This window comes from Spermophilus citellus (genome assembly GCF_964194105.1).
Source record: "Spermophilus citellus genome assembly, chromosome: 4".
Lineage (NCBI taxonomy): Eukaryota > Metazoa > Chordata > Mammalia > Rodentia > Sciuridae > Spermophilus > Spermophilus citellus.
The window spans coordinates 195,675,139-195,686,554 of NC_138185.1; positions in this window are offsets into that span (position 1 = coordinate 195,675,139).

Consider the following 11,416-nt stretch of genomic DNA (forward strand, 5'->3'; position numbering starts at 1 on the left):
CCTAGGAATCTCCATACTGCTTTCCAAATTGGCCACACCAATTTGCAGTCCCACCAGCAATGTACAAGTGTACACTTTTCCCCACATCCTCGCCAGCACTTGTTGTTGTTTGACTTCATAATGGCTGCCAATCTTACTGGAGTGAGATGGTATCTTAGGGTGGTTTTGATTTGCATTTCTCTGACTGCTAGAGATGGTGAGCATTTTTTCATGTACTTGTTGATTGATTGTATGTCCTCCTCTGAGAAGTGTCTGTTAAGGTCTTTGGCCCATTTGTTGATTGGGTTATTTGTTTTCTTATGGTCTAATTTTTTGAGTTCTTTGTATATTCTGGATATTAGGGCTCTATCTGAAGTGTGAGGAGTAAAAATTTGTTCCCATGATGTCGGCTCCGTTTACCTCTCTTATTGTTTCTCTTGCTGAGAAAAAACTTTTTATTTTAAGTAAGTCCCATTTGTTGATTCTTGTTATTAACTCTTGTGCTATGGGTGTCCTATTAAGGAATTTGGAGCCCGACCCCACAATATGTAGATCGGAGCCAACCTTTTCTTCTATCAGACGCATAGTCTCTGATTTGATATCAAGGTCCTTGATCCATTTGAGTTAACTTTTGTGCATGGCGAGAGAAGGGGATTCAGTTTCATTTTGTTGCATATGGATTTCCAGTTTTCCCAGCACCATTTGTTGAAGATGCTATCCTTCCTCCATTGCATGCTTTTAGCCCCTTTATCGAATATAAGATAGTTGTAGTTTTGTGGATTGGTTTCTGTGTCCTCTATTCTGTACCATTGGTCCACCCGCCTGTTTTGGTACCAGTACCATGCTGTTTTTGTTACTGTTGCTCTGTAATATAGTTTGAAATCTGGTATCACTGTACCGCCTGATTCACACTTCCTGCTTAGAATTGCTTTTGCTATTCTGGGTCCTTTATTTTTCTGTATGAATTTCATGATTGCTTTATCTATTTCTACAAGAAATGCCGTTGGGATTTTGATTGGCATTGCATTGAACCTATAGAGAACTTTTGTTAATATCGCCATTTTGATGATGTTAGTTCTGCTTATCCATGAACAGGGTATATTTTTCCATCTTCTAAGATCTTCTTCTATTTCTCTCTTTAGGGTTCTATAGTTTTCATTGTATAAATCTTTCACCTCTTTTGTTAGGTTGATTCCCAAGTATTTTATTTTTTTTTGAAGATATTGTGAATGGGGTGGTTTTCCTCATTTCCATTTCAGAAGTTTTGTTGCTGATATACAGGAATGCCTTTGATTTATGCGTGTCGATTTTATATCCTGCCACTTTGCTGAATTCATTTATTAGTTCTAGTAGTTTCTTTGTAGACCCTTTTGTGTCTTCTAGGTATAGAATCATATCATCCGCAAATAGTGATAATTTAAGTTCTTCTTTTCCTATCTTAATGCCTTTAATTTCTTTTGTCTGTCTAATTGCTCTGGCTAGTATTTCGAGAACTATATTGAATAGAAGTGGTGAGAGAGGGCATCCCTGTCTTGTTATAGATTTTAGAGGGAATGCCTTCAGTTTTTCTCCATTGAGAATGATGCTAGCCTGAGGCTTAGCATATATAGCTTTTACAATTTGAGGTAAGTTCCTGTTATCCCTAGTTTTTCTAATGTTTTGAACATAAAGGGATGCTGTACTTTGTCGAATGCTTTTTCTGCGTCTATCGAGATGATCATATGGTTCTTATCTTTAAGTCTATTGATGTGGTGAATAACGTTTATTGATTTCCGTATGTTGAACCATCCTTGCATCCCAGGGATGAATCCTACTTGATCATGGTGCACTATCTTTTTGATATGTTTTTGTATACGATTTGCCAGAATTTCATTGAGGATTTTTGCATATATGTTCATTAGGGATATTGGTCTGTAAGTTTCTTTCTTTGAGGTGTCTTTATCTGGTTTGGGAATCAGGGTGATATTGGCCTCATAGAATGAATTTGGAAGTTCTCCCTCTTTTTCTATCTCCTGAAATAGATTGTGGAGTGTTGGTATTAGTTCTTCTTTAAAGTTCTTGTAAAACTCTGCTGTATATCCATCCGGTCCTGGGCTTTTTTTGGTTGGTAGTCTTTTGATGGCTTCTTCTATTTCCTCACTTGATATTGGTCTGTTTAGGTTGTTTATATCTTCCTGACTCAATCTGGGTAGTTCATATGTCTTAAGGAATTTATCAATGCCTTCACTATCTTCTATTTTATTAGAGTATAGGGTTTCAAAATAATTTCTAATTATCTTCTGTATTTCTGAATTGTCTATTGTGATGTTGCCTTTTTCATCCTGTAAGCTAGTAATTTGGGTTCTCTCTCTTCTTCTCTTTGTTAGCGTGGCTAGTGGTCTATCAATCTTATTTATTCTTTCAAAGAACCAACTTTTAGTTTTGTCAATTTTTTATTGTTTCTTTTGTTTCAATTTCATTGATTTCAGCTCTAATTTTAATTATTTCTTGCCTTCTACTGTATTTGCTGCTGATTTGTTCTTCTTTTTCTAAGGCTTCGAGGTGTAGTGTGAGGTCATTTATTTGTTGGCTTTTCCTTCTTTTAAGGAATGAACTCCATGAAGTGAATTTTCCTCTTAGTACTGCTTTCATAGTGTCCCAGAGATTTCGATATGTTGTGTCTGAGTTTTCTTTTACCTCTAAGAATTTTTTAATTTCCTCTTTGATGTCTTCTGTAACCCTTTGTTCATTCAGTAGCATATTGTTTAATCTCCATGTGATGTAGGATTTTTCCTTTCTCATTTTATTATTGATTTCCAATTTCATTCCATTATGATCAGATAAAATGCATGGTAGTATCTCAACTCCTTTGTAATTGCTAAGATTTGCCCTGTGACATAATATATGGTCTATTTTTGAGAAGGATCCATGTGCTACTGAGAAGAAAGTGTATCCGCTTGATGTTGGGTGGTATATTCTGTATATATCAATTAAGTCTAAATTATTAATTGTATTATTGAGCTCTATGGATTCTTTATTCAACTTTTGTTTGGAAGATCTGTCCAGTGGTGAGAGAAGTGTGTTAAAATCTCTCATGATTATTGTGTTGTGGTCTATTAGACTCTTGAACTTGAGAAGAGTTTGTTTGATGAACATAGCTGCACCATTGTTTGGGGCATATATATTAATGATCGTCAAGTCTTGTTGGTGTATGGTTCCCTTGAGCAGTATGTAGTGTCCTTGTTTATCCCTTTTGATTAACTTTGGCTTGAAGTCTATTTTGTTTGATACAAGTATGAACACCCCTGCTTGCTTCCGGTATCCCTATGAATGATATGATTTTTCCCAACCTTTCACCTTCAGTCTGTGTATGTCTTTTCCTATCAGATGAGTCTCCTGTAGGTAGCATATTGTTGGATATTTTTTTTAATCCATTCTACTAGCCTATGTCTTTTGATTGGTGCATTTAAGCCATTAACATTTAGGGTTACTATTGAGACATAGTTTTTATTTCCAGCCATATTAACATGATTTGTTTTTCCTCTATGCTAGTTTTTCCTTTACTGTACTACCTCCCGCTGTTGGTTTTCATTGTTATTTTTCATTTCCTCTTCCTGTAATGTTTTGCCAAGGATGTTTTGAAGAGCTGGTTTTCTAGCTGCAAGTTCTTTTAACTTTTGTTTATCGTGGAAGATTTTTTATTTCATCTTCAATCCTGAAGCTTAATTTCGCTGGATACATGATTCTTGGTTGGAACCCATTTTCTTTCAGTGTTTGAAATATGTCGTTCCAGGATCTTCTAGCTTTCAGAGTCTGTGTTGAAAGATCAGCAGTTATCCTGATTGGTTTACCCCTAAATGTAATCTGCTTCCTTTCTTTTGTGGCTTTTAAGATTCTCTCCTTATTCTGTATGTTGGGCATCTTCATTGTTATGTGTCTTGGTGTGGATCTCTTATGATTTTGTACATTTAGTGTCCTGTAGGCTTCTAGTATTTGGATTTCTTTTTCATTCTTTAAGTCTGGGAAGTTTTCTAGTATTATTTCATTGAATAGATTGCTCATTCCCTTGATTTGGACCTCTATACCCTCTTGTATCCCAATAACTCTTAGGTTTGGTTTCTTGATGTTATCCCATAATTCTTGGATGTTCTGCTCATGATTTCTTAACATTCTCACTGAGCTGTCTATGTTCTTTTCAAGTTGAAAAACTTTGTCTTCGTTGTCTGAAGTTCTATCTTCTAAGTGTTCTACTCTGCTGGTAATACTCTCATTTGAGTTTTTAATTTGGTTTATTGTTTCCTGCATTTCCAGGATTTCTGTTTGTTTGTTTTTTTTATTGGTTGTTCAAAACATTACAAAGCTCATGACATATCATCTTCCATACATTTGATTCAAGTGGGTTATGAACTCCCATTTTTTACCCCAAATACAAGTTGCAGAATCACATCAGTTACACATCCACATTTTTACATAATACCATATTAATGACTGTTGTATTTTGCTACCTTTCCTATCCCCTACTATCCCCCCTCCCCTCCCCTCTCATTTTCCCTCTCTACCCCATCTGCTGTTGTTTAATTCTCTCCCTTGTTTTTTTCCCCTTTCCCCTCACAAACTCTTATATGTAATTTTGTGTAACAATGAGGGTCTCCTTCCATTTCCATACAGTTTCCCTTCTCTCTCCCTTTCTCCCACCCCACTCATCTCTGTTTAATGTTAGTCTTTTCCTCATGCTCTTCTTCCGTGTTCTGATCTTAGTTGCTCTCTTTATATCAAAGAAGACATTTGGCATTTTTTTTAAGGATTGGCTAGCTTCACTTAGCATAATGTGCTCTACTGCCATCCATTTCCCTGCAAATTCTATGATTTTGTCATTTTTTAGTGCTGTGTAATACTCCATTGTGTATAAATGTACAGTTTTTTAATCCATTCATCTATTGAAGGGCATCTAGATTGATTCCAAAGTCTAGCTATTGTGAATTGTGCTGCTATGATCATTGATGTGGCAGTATCCCTATAGTATGCTCTTTTAAGGTCCTCAGGGAATAGACGGAGAAGGGCGATAGCTGGGTCAAATGGTGGTTCCATTCCCAGCTTTCCTAGGAATCTCCATACTGCTTTCCATATTGGCCACACCAATTTGCAGTCCCACCAGCAATGTACAAGTGTACCCTTTTCCCCACATCCTCGCCAGCACTTGTTGTTGTTTGACTTCATAATGGCTGCCAATCTTACTGGAGTGAGATGGTATCTTAGGGTGGTTTTGATTTGCATTTCTCTGACTGCTAGAGATGGTGAGCATTTTTTCATGTACTTGTTGATTGATTGTATGTCCTCCTCTGAGAAGTGTCTGTTCAGGTCTTTGGCCCATTTGTTGATAGGGTTATTTGTTATCTTATTGTTTAATTTTTTGAGTTCTTTGTATATTCTGGATATTAGGGCTCTATCTGAAGTGTGAGGAGTTAAAATTTGTTCCCAGGATGTAGGTTCCCTGTTTACCTCTCTTATTGTTTCTCTTGCTGAGAAAAAACTTTTTAGTTTAAGTAAGTCCCATTTGTTGATTCTTGTATATAACTCTTGGGCTATGGGCATCCTATTAAGGAATTTGGAGCCCGACCCCACAGTATGTAGATCAGAGCCAACTTTTTCTTCTATCAGGCGCAGAGTCTCTAATTTGATATCTAGCTCCTTGATCCATTTTGAATTAACTTTTGTGCATGGCGAGAGAGGGGTTCAGCTTCATCTTGTTGTATATGGATTTCCAGTTTTCCCAGCACCATTTGTTGAAGATGCTATCCTTTCTCCATTGCATGCTTTTAGCGCCTTTATCAAATATAAGAAAGTTGTAATTTTGTGGATTGGTCTCTGTGTCCTCTATTCTGTACCATTGGTCCACCTGCCTGTTTTGGTACCAGTACCATGCTGTTTTTGTTACTATTGCTCTGTAATATAGTTTGAAATCTGGTATCGCTATACCGCCTGATTCACACTTCCTGCTTAGAATTGCTTTTGCTATTGTGGGTCTTTTGCAGACAAAGACACTTCAAAGAAAGAAAACTACAGACCAATATCTCTAATGAACATATATGCAAAAATCCTCAATAAAATCCTGGCGAATAGAATACAAAAGCATATCCAAAAAATAGTGCATCATGATCAAGTGGGATTCATCCCTGTGATGCAAGGTTGGTTCAATATACGGAAATCAATAAATATTATTCACCACATCAATATTCTTAAAGATAAGAACCATATGATCGTCTCGATAGATGCAGAAAAAGCATTCGACAAAGTACAGCATCCTTTTATGTTCAAAACACTAGAAAAACTGGGGATAACAGGAACTTACCTCAACATTGTAAAAGCTATATATGCTAAGCCTCAGGCTAGTATCATTGTAAATGGAGAAAAACTGAAGGCATTCCCGCTAATATCTGGAACAAGAGAGGGATGCCCTCTCTCACCACTTCTATTTAATTTAGTCCTTGAAATACTAGCCAGAGCAATTAGACAGACAAAAGAAATTAAAGGCATAAAAATAGGAAAAGAAGAACTTAAAATATCACTATTTGCGGACGATATGATCCTATACCTAGAAGACCCAAAAGGGTCTACAAAGAAACTACTAGAACTAATAAATGAATTCAGCAAAGTGGCAGGATATAAAATCGACACGCATAAATCAAAGGCATTCCTGTATATCAGCAACAAAACTTCTGAAATGGAAATGAGGAAAACCACCCCATTCACAATATCCTCAAAAAAAAAAATAAAATACTTGGGAATCAACCTAACAAAAGAGGTGAAAGATTTATACAATGAAAACTACAGAACCCTAAAGAGCAAGATAGAAGAAGATCTTAGAAGATGGAAAAATGTACCCTGTTCATGGATAGGCAGAACCAACATCATCAAAATGGCAATATTACCCAAAGTTCTCTACAGGTTCAATGCAATGCCAATCAAAATCCCAACGGCATTTCTTGTTTGTTTGTTTTTTATATTCTCTATCTCCCTATAGATTTGATCTTTTGCTTCTTAGATTTTTTTATGTAATTCATTGTCAAAGTGATTTTTCATTGTCTGAATTTGCTGTATAATGTCTTCCTTGAGACTCCAGATCATCTGAAGCATGTATATCCTGAACTCTTTGTCTGACATTCCATCACCTGCAAATATTACTTCATCTCATGTTGAATTTACCAGTATTGTTTGTGGTCCTTTCTTTCCTTGTCTCTTCATACTGCTCATGATTCTTTCTAGCTTTGTGAAACTGTTGTGTTAATGTTTTTCCCCTTATATATTTGTATTGTTCTTGTATAGTTCCAAAATCCCTCTTTTGCGGAGAAAGACAATGTTAACAGTTCCCAATATCAACAGTACATTATCTAAGCACAAGTTTTCATTATTAATACATTTATAGTTAGATTCTAAGACTATAGATATTGGTTTTAATTATTACTTACGAATATATTCATTAGTTTCATAAAAGGCGTACTATATCTGGTGGCATATAGAAAACTTAATTTCAGACGAAGGATGTTATACTTAGAGGGAAAGGAGTGAGGGTATGAGGTTAAACTAACTTAGCACGTTTGGAGAACTCTAACCAATAGATTGGTAATTTATGGAAGAATGTATAGACTCAACCTCCTATCTGTATTTAGATAGTTACCCTATGTATAGATAGCAAAAGTTAGGAGATTGAAAGTGGGATAGAGAGAATACGAATGAAAAAAAGGAAAAAAAATAACAAGGAAGAAAAGAGAAATAAGAGAAGGAAAAGGAAAGTAAGATAGAAATAAAGAAAAAAAATGGGGGGAAGGTGGGGTATATGCAATTCCTCTCTATTATATTACTTTGGTAATTTGGTTGTTCATGCATAGTTTTTGGTTTCACATATGCTGAAGTTGTGGAAGAGAGAGAAGAAAAGAGAGAAAGAAAGAGGGGGAAAAAAAGTCTCTCAGAACACTGTTTTCCTTGCTTCCAGTAGGTGGCGTTGTCTATTCCTAGCTTGAGCCTCTGTATTCAAGGTGGTGGGTATAGCCAGTGTGAAAGGAAATGAGCTCCCACCTGTATCTTCCCTACTCTAGTCTCTGAGGTAGAAACTAGGTGCCTGTACAGTTGTTGTTTTGCGTTGATAGCTACAACCCCCAAAATCTTGTGGGAAATATTTTGAGTTATCGCACCTAAGGGTGGGGGAGTTGGAAACCGGGTACCTGGATCAGCCGCAGAACCGGGCTGGTAGCCACACCCCCTTTGATGGGTTTTAAGGGTTGATGGGCTTCCTCCGGACTAGCACTCGGGGCGGGGCCAGACTTCCTCCTCTGGTCTGGCTTGGCGCCGGGCGTCTTCCTCCTCTGTAGGTTAATAGTCTAAATGGCTCAGCACATAGGGAGTAAATTTAGATCCCAACATCAGAATTTATGAGGTGCCATTAGGGTTTCAGAGAGGGTTGTTATCTGGTCAGGGAAAACCAGGCATGGGTGAGTTCAAGGCACGAGCAGGCATTCCAAGCAAGTTTAAAACATCAAAATATGGCCAGGCCAAATAGAAATCCTGATATTTTACAGAAAACAGAAATGTATCTTTTATAACTTTTGACAAGATGGCTCCTGATCTTAAGAGGGAATTAGGCTGGGTTTATCAGTCTGAGCAGTATTCAAAATTAATTTTTAGCTACTGGGATGAAAAAAATACCAATTTTCTAGCAGTAGAGGAAGAGAACAACCCTAGAATTTGAGAAGGGAATATCTTCAACCCTGGAAATTATGGAGGAGAAAAGGACATTAATGAACTTTGTCCTTCATAACTACTGTAAGGTCCTTGCTTAGCATCTGGACAGCCATCTTAAGTGACAGTTGCCATTTTAAGATTCTTAGGTTTATAATTAATTTCTTATATTTCAAATATCATATGGTCCAGGGCTGGGATAGGTAAGCACTTCAAAAGAGAAATCTAGGTTATTAGACTAGAAATAGTCCTTGGATCATGGGAGATAAGTAGCTTTAAATGGAGGATCCAGACTGTTAGACTCTATGTCAGGGGAGAAAATGGAACCACACAGTAAAACACTCTCTGCCAGTCAATAAAGACAGGGCTAGCTCTCGCCATTTTGAGTGACCAATAGTTGATTTGCTTGATTATCATATCATTTACATTTTACTGTAGTTTCAGATTTGCTCCACCAGTGGGCTTGGTGCCTATGGGTAATGAATATGCATATTGCTGTTACGGAAAATATGGAAAATTATGGCAATGGGTCAAAGAGACAAACACTTGGAGATGCAGAAGAGCAAGGTTTATTCAGCACCAGTGTGGGCTCAGTAGTTTTCTCCAAAGGCTGAGTTCAGCCCTTTGTTCTTGCCGCAGTCTGGCTGGGCACAAATCACCGAGCTGCCACAAAGCACTTGTATGTTCAAACAGGAAACTTTATTGTCCGAACTCCACCAGCACTCCACGCACACTTCCCGGAATCTCTCTCAGCTCTCCCCCCGGCTCCACGCCAACCCTCTCGGAACCCCAGGAGAACTCAATGGGAACTCCAAAGTAGCGGGCCAAGAGCTGCCCTATTGCCGGACAGCAAAGGTCTAATATACAACTGAATACGCAGCTTAACTAACCATCATCATCTCAATGGCTCGCTGGCATCACCTTTCAACCATTCCCTCTGGCAAAATGCCAGGCGTCATTCCCACTCGGCTGTGGCCCTCAACATGTTCTCAGTATCTTTTATACAATACAGACTTCCAGGTTTCAAGACTTTCTCATGCAAGTAGCCTTGATCCCTCCCTCTTACTCCAGGTAGCTCTGGTTCCTGCCACAGCTGCTGAGCAAGCATGATATAGAAGTGAAACCTAGCATGTTGCAGTTATTAGCAGAGATAAAAAGAAACATCTTAGGAAGGAGTTGCTGTTTCACAGCCAAAATGGTTATATAACTAGGGTTATTGTTGTGAATTATGGCAATAAGAAAGGAATTAAGTTACCTAGTAGGTGGAGTGTAGTTGCTGTGCATGTTTTATTATTGTTGTTGTTGTTGTTGTTTGTTTGTTTTGTGGTTCTGGGGATCGAGGGCCTTGTGCATGCAACTGAGCTATATCTGCAGTGCTGTGCATGTTTAAAACTAAATAAATTATAGAAGACAAAGAAACATAAGGCCTATTTCCTCTTCAGAATCAGTCCACTCTCCCACTTTCACTCTCCCTTGGCTTTCATAAGAGTGAACATTTGCCTCTACTTCCATCCTCATTTTGCCTAAAAAATTTTCTTTTGCTAAACATTTACACTTGCCTGACTTTTTCTCTCACATAGGGTGCAAGTACCCAGAGAATTTTCACTAGTGATTTCAGAATCAGGATATAAAGTAAACAGGCCACACCCCTGAATCTGGAACAACATTCCTCCTGCTGAGAAAGGAAGCTGAGAGGCTGTGACCCCCCCACCCCCCACAGGCTCCATGAGAAGGAAATGAAGATTGCTTACTCAGGCCTAATACAGACTAAATCTACTTATGTACATTTCCCTGCCTCTTCTTCTTTAAAAGTTCTAATTTTCAGGGATTTCAGAGATGGAAATTTTGAAACATTTAAGTTTCCTTCACTTTCATTCAAAGCTGGCTATTTTCCTACCAAATTGACTCTGAATTTTTCTGGAATATCCTGAAAAATTATTGTTATTACTAGGTGACCCTAGGGGACACAAGATGTACTCTTCTCTGGGTGGGATCTTGTGTCCCCTAGTAATAACACTTTGAGCACCATAGACAAGACTATGTGTATAACTTCTTAGGATTGGATTTTTTTTTTAAAAAATAGAACCTGTATTAGTCAACTATTTTACTGCTGTGACAAAAGAACCTGACCAGAACAATTGTAGAGGAGGAAAAGTTTATTTGGTGGCTCACAGTTTTAGTTCATAAAAGTCCAACTCCATTCCTCAGGGTTCCAGGTGAGGCAGGACATCATGGCAGAAGAGTGTGAGGGAAGAAAGCAGCTCACATTATGATCAGAAAGCAGAGAGAGATTCAAAATATATTGTACAAAACTACTTCCTCCAGCCATATCCTCCTGCCTCCAGTTACCACTCAGTTAATCCCAGTAGGAATTAATTCACTGATTATGTTAAGGCTGTAACACAATCATTTCTCCTCCAAACCTTCTTGCATTGTTTCACATGTGAGTTTCTGGGGGACACCTCTTCTAAACCATAACAGGACCAAACTTTATAATGCTTTGCTTAGTTCAATAATATAGAAAATTATTTTTCAAAAATTTTAATACAACAATGTCACTGCTAGGAATTTTTTCTATGAATATACTTTCTACTATACTCCAAAATATATGTTATAAGTATGTTCTCAGAGTATAAGGGACCAGCGAAACGTCAGAGGAAGAGACCACAAGAGACTGGCTTCATGCAATAAGCAGACGGGGATTTTTATTGAGGATCCAATTCAG